Source organism: Ascaphus truei (genome assembly GCF_040206685.1).
Source record: "Ascaphus truei isolate aAscTru1 chromosome 20 unlocalized genomic scaffold, aAscTru1.hap1 SUPER_20_unloc_2, whole genome shotgun sequence".
NCBI classification, from domain to species: Eukaryota; Metazoa; Chordata; class Amphibia; order Anura; family Ascaphidae; genus Ascaphus; species Ascaphus truei.
Window position 1 is genome coordinate 63,496 of NW_027453858.1, and position 6,000 is coordinate 69,495.

Genomic DNA, 6,000 nt, shown 5'->3' on the forward strand with positions numbered 1-6,000 from the left:
ATTCTATTACCTTACACAATTTAGTATCATCAGCAAAGATGGAGACTTTGCTCTCGATCCCAACCTCAAGGTCATTAATAAACAAGTTAAAAAGCAGGGGTCCCAGTACCGATCCTTGAGGTACTCCACTCACGACTTTAGCCCAACCTGAAAAAGTTCCATTTATGACAACCCTCTGTTGTCTGTCCTTTAACCAGTTTTCAATCCAGGTGCATATATTATTACTGAGTCCAATTTTCTTTATTTTGTACACCAACCTCTTGTGTGAAACCGTATCAAAAGTCTTTGCAAAATCTAAGTAGACCACATCAACTGCATTACCCTGGTCTAAATTCCCACTTACCTCCTCAAAGAAACAAATAAGGTTAGTTTGGCATGATCTATCCTTCATAAATCCATGCTGAGTATAACTAATAATTTTGTTTTCCATTAGGTATTCCTGAATATTATCCCATATTAAACCTTCAAGTAGTTTCCCCACTATTGAAGTCAGGCTTACAGGTCTGTAATTCCCAGGATGTGATCTATCTCCCTTTTTAAATATAGGCACCACACCTGCCTTACGCCAGTCTTGTGGTACTGAGCCTGTGGAAATGGAGTCCTTGAATATTAAATATAATGGTTTGGCTATTATTGAGCTTAACTCCTTGAGAACTCTTGGATGTATGCCATCGGGGCCAGGTGCCTTATTTACTATAATTTTATCAAGCCGCTTATGAACTTCTTCCTCAGTTAACCAATTGTCCATGAATATGGAGGTCGTGGCTTCCTTCTGTGGCGCTACTATTGAACTTGATTCCTCCCTGGTAAACACAGAGGCAAAGAATTTGTTTAATACCTCTGCTTTTTCCTTATCTCCAATAATCTGCCTACCCATCTCACACTGAAAGGGTCCTATATTTTCTTTTCTCATTTTTTTGTTATTAAGGTACTTAAAGAACTTTTTAGGGTTGACCTTACTTTCTTTTGCAATCCTTTTTTCATTATCCATTTTTGCTAATTTGATTGCCCTTTTGCAATTTTTGTTACATTCCTTATCATTCTGATACGATGTCTCCGTCCCTTCTGACTTAAAGAATCTAAACGCCTTCCTCTTCTTGTCCATTTCCTCCCCTACCTGTTTATTTAGCCACATTGGTTTTGACTTATTTCTTTTATACTTATTACCCAAGGGTATACACTGATAACTGTGCTTTTCTAACAATGTTTTAAAGACTGCCCATTTATCTTCTACATTTTTCCCTGCAAAAACATCATCCCAGTGTATTACTTGTAGATTAGACCTCAGTTTATTAAAATCTGCCTTTCTAAAGTTTAAAGTCTTTGTTGAACCCAAGTAATCTGTTTTTTGATAATTTATTTCAAATGAGACCATGTTATGATCACTGTTACCCAAATGTTCCAGGACTTGAATACAGCAGGGCCCCGCTTCTCGGCGCTCCGCTTTCCGGCGAACCGCTGATACGGCGGCACCGAGAAGGGGGCCGCCGTGTTGAATCTAAAATCACGCATGCGCAGAACGGCGGGTGCACCCGGCGCGCATGCGCAGACCGCAGGTTGCGCACGCAGCGTATAGATAGCACATGCGCAGAACGGCGAAAATGCCGGTTTGCGCATGCGCCGCACTGGAAATCGCCGGATCCGCTTTCCGGCGATTTTCACTATACGGCGGGCCGCTGGAACGGAACCCGCCGTATAACCGGGGCCGCTGGAACGGAACCCACCGTATACCCGGGGCCGCTGGAACGGAACCCGCCGTGTACCCGGGGCCGCTGGAACGGAACCCGCCGTATACCCGGGGCCGCTGGAACGGAACCCGCCGTATACCCGGGGCCGCTGGAACGGAACCCGCCGTATACCCGGGGCCGCTGGAACGGAACCCGCCGTATACCCGGGGCCCTGCTGTATTTGTTATTACTTCTACATTGTTTGATATGACCAAATCCAGCATTGCCCCTCTCCTGGTTAGTTCCTCAATAATTTGGGTCATATAATTGTCTTTAAGCACCCCCAAAAACCTTTTGTTGTAATTAAAATCCCCCATTATGCAAACATGAGGGGTGAGTTATACACCCATACATCACCCTAATCCCCCATTATGTAAACATGACCCAGTTTTGATGCCTTCTCCATTTGGTGGTTTATAGCATACTAGCTGAGAGACCCGGCTTTGCCCGGGATGTAATTTTGGGGGGGCGTACGACAGGGTTAGGCTTCCCCCCCCCTTGACAGCTAGGTGGGTGACTGAGTTGACTGAGTGTGTGGGTGACTGGGTGGGTGGGTGACACTTGACTGAGTGGGTGGGTGGGTGACTGAGTGGGTGGGTGGGTGACTTTGGGTCGGTTTGACTTGGGTCGGTGGGTGGGTGACTTTGGGTCGGTGGGTGGGTGACTTTGGGTCGGTGGGTGTGTGACTTTGGGTCGGTGGGTGGGTGACTTTGGGTCAGTTTGACTTTGGGTCGGTGGGTGGGTGACTTTGGGTCGGTGGGTGACTTTGGGTCGGTGGTTGGGTGGGTGAGTTGGGTCGGTGGGTGGGTGACTGACTGGGTGGGAGACTGACTGGGTGGGTGAGTGGGAGACTGACTGGGTGGGTGAGTGGGAGACTGACTGGGTGGGTGAGTGGGAGACTGACTTGGTGGGTGAATGGGTGACTGGATGGGTGGCTGACTGACTGGGTGGGTGAGTGGGTGACTGAGTGGGTGGGTGAGTGAGTGGGTGACTGAGTGGGTGGGTGAGTGGGTGGGTGACTGAGTGGGTGAGTGGGAGACTGACTGGGTGGGTGAATGGGTGACTGGGTGGGTGGGTGACTGACTGGGTGGGTGAGTGGGTGACTGACTGGGTGGGTGAGTGGGTGACTGACTGACTGAATGGGTGACTGACTGAATGGGTGACTGGGTGACTGACTGAATGGGTGACTGGGTGACTGAGTGGGTGGGTGACTGAGTGGGTGGGTGACTGAGTGGGTGGGTGACTGACTGAGTGAGTGGGTGGGTGACTGACTGAGTGGGTGGGTGACTGAGTGGGTGACTGAGTGGGTGGGTGACTGAGTGGGTGGGTGGGTGGGTGACTGAGTGGGTGGATGAGTGAGTGGGTGACTGAGTGGGTGGGTGAGTGGGTGGGTGACTGAGTGGGTGGGTGAGTGGGTGGGTGGGTGAGTGACTGAGTGGGTGGGTGACTGAGTGGGTGGGTGACTGAGTGGGTGGGTGACTGAGTGGGTGGGTGACTGAGTGGGTGGGTGGGTGACTGAGTGGGTAGGTGACTGAGTGGGTGGGTGGGTGACTGAGTGGGTGGGTGGGTGGGTGACTGAGTGGGTGGATGGGTGGGTGACTTTGTGGGTGGATGGGTGGGTGACTGAGTGGGTGGGTGGGTGACTGAGTGGGTGGGTGACTGAGTTGACTGAGTGGGTGACTGAGTGGGTGGGTGGGTGACTGAGTGGGTGGGTGACTGAGTGGGTGGGTGGGTGACTGAGTGGGTGGGTGGGTGACTGAGTGGGTGGGTGACTGAGTGGGTGACTGAGTTGACTGAGTGGGTGGGTGACTGGGTGAAAGTGGGTGTCTGGGTGAAAGTGACTGGGTGGGTGTGTGGGTGGGTGACTGAGTGAGTGGGTGGGTGGGTGACTGAGTGGGTGGGTGACTGAGTGGGTGGGTGACTGAGTGAGTGGGTGACTAAGTGAGTGGGTGGGTGACTGATTGAGTGGGTGGGTGACTATGTGAGTTTTTGGGTGACTAAGTGAGTGGGTGGGTGGGTTACTGAGTGGGTGGGTGACTGAGTGGGTGGGTGACTGAGTGGGTGGGTGACTGAGTGGGTGGGTGACTGGGTGGGTGGGTTAGTGGGTGAAAGTGACTGGGTGGGTGTGTGGGTGACTGGGTGGGTGTGTGGGTGAGTGTGTGGGTGACTGGGTGACAGTGCGTGGGTGGGAGACGGTGGGTGACTTACCTTGACCCCGTGGCATCTGGCTGGGGCAGGAGGTGAGTTCGGGAAGCTGGGGGGGGGGCAAGAGTGGCAGGAAACCCGGGCCGCGCTTCCCCTCTCCGGTAGCGGCGCACGTGAGGGGGAGTCCCGTGCCGCGCTTCCCCTCTCCGGTAGCGGCGCACGTGAGGGGGAGAGCAGGAGGCCCAGGCCGCGCTTCCCCTCTCCGGTAGCGGCGCACGTGAGGGGGAGAGCAGGAGGCCCGGGCCGCGCTTCCCCTCTCCGGTAGCGGCGCATGTGAGGGGGAGAGCAGGAGGGCCGCGCCGCGAGGGGGGAGGAGCCTGGAGTTTGCTGCTGAGCAGGAGGGCCGCGGCGCACGGTGAGGGTGATGGTGCAGCTGGGGATGTTGCGGAGCGTGGGGATTTGGGTGAGGTGGGGAGGGGGGGAGAGAGTGAGGGGCACCAGGAGAGGAGGGGCACCGGGAGAGGAGGAGGGGGGGGGGGGGAAATTTGTGTGGAAGGTGAGCTGCGGTCCAACTGACGGGGGAGAGTGTGTGTGTGTCCCTGTGTGTGTGTCCCTGTGTGTGTCCCTGTGTGTGTGTCCCTGTGTGAGTGTCCCTGTGTGTGTGTCCCTGTGTGTGTGTCCCTGTGTGTGTGTCCCTGTGTGTCCTTTGGCCCGTCACTCCGCCTCAGGCCAATGAGAGGTGTGCGGGGGCGGACCAAGGGACCAATGAGATTTCCCCTAGGGACACCGGACATCCAGGCAGGCAGGCAGGCAGGCAGGCAGGCAGGCAGGCAGGCAGGCAGGCATACAGTGCTTTCACTAATATAGTATAAGAAGATACCCACAAACATTTTCTTTATACTTTTACCTCCACTGCTAATTTCTATCCACAAAGTCTCTACATTTTCATCATTCCCTTCATAGACACAATCCCTTATAATAGGTTTTAGATCCGGTTTAACATATAAACATACTCCACCTCCCCTTCTATTTGTTCGATCCTTCCGAAAAAGAGAATAACCCTCTAAATGAACTGCCCAGCCATGAGTTTCATCCCACCATGTTTCAGTAATGCCTATGATATAATACTGCTCCCTTGCAGCTATTAATTCAAGCTCCCCCATTTTATCTGTCAGGCTTCTTGCATTAGCAAGCATGCATTGAAGTTATTTTTCAGCCTGTACTATTATCTTATCTGCTCCTTCCTTTCTGCGCCCACTTGGTTTAGTCTTTAGAAGTTTTCTAGTATTATCTGTATTTACTATGGGTGTTTTGCTGCTTGTCAAACTTGCACTTGCCCCCATTCTACCTCCATACCACCTTGTATCCTCATCTATTCCATTTAGTTTGTTATCTTTTTCATTCCCCTCCCCCCTCCATCCTAGTTTAAAATCTCCTCCAACCTTTTTAGGGGGGGGTAGGTGTGCATGTTATAACGGGGTAGGGTGTGGTTTCTAGGGTGGAAAGTCCCTGGCACAGGATTAAATAACACATCCTATAAACAAACGCATGTGTCTCATTCCCAGCAACGCTGCACAGCAGCCAATGGGCTCGTCCCGTGAGAGCGTGTCACCTGTGTCCGGGTAGGAGATAAGAATACAGTGCTAAGATTTGGTGCGGGTGCAGTTCCCATCAGCGCCATTTGGGGGAGACAGAGAACAGCGAGAGGTTCCGGACCTTGTAATATAGCAACTATGTGTTGGTCAAATAAAAGGTATTCAGCACAAGTGAATGCGGGGCGCGACCATGCCGGGACGCGACCATGCCGGGACGCGACCATGCCGGGGCGAGACCATGCCGGGACGCGACCATGCCGGGACGCGACCATGCCGGGACGCGACCATGCCGGGGCGAGACCATGCCGGGACGCGACCATGCCGGGGCGAGACCATGCCGGGACGCGACCATGCCGGGACGCGACCATGCCGGGGCGAGACCATGCCGGGACGCGACCATGCCGGGACGCAAGGTGCAAAACCTGCGCAATGCTCCACACAGCGAGCACAATACTAATACCACACAGGAATCTGGGGTACAAAATCAGAGGAAGGTTCACCTGTTCCACCAGCAATGTCGTGTACACACACAC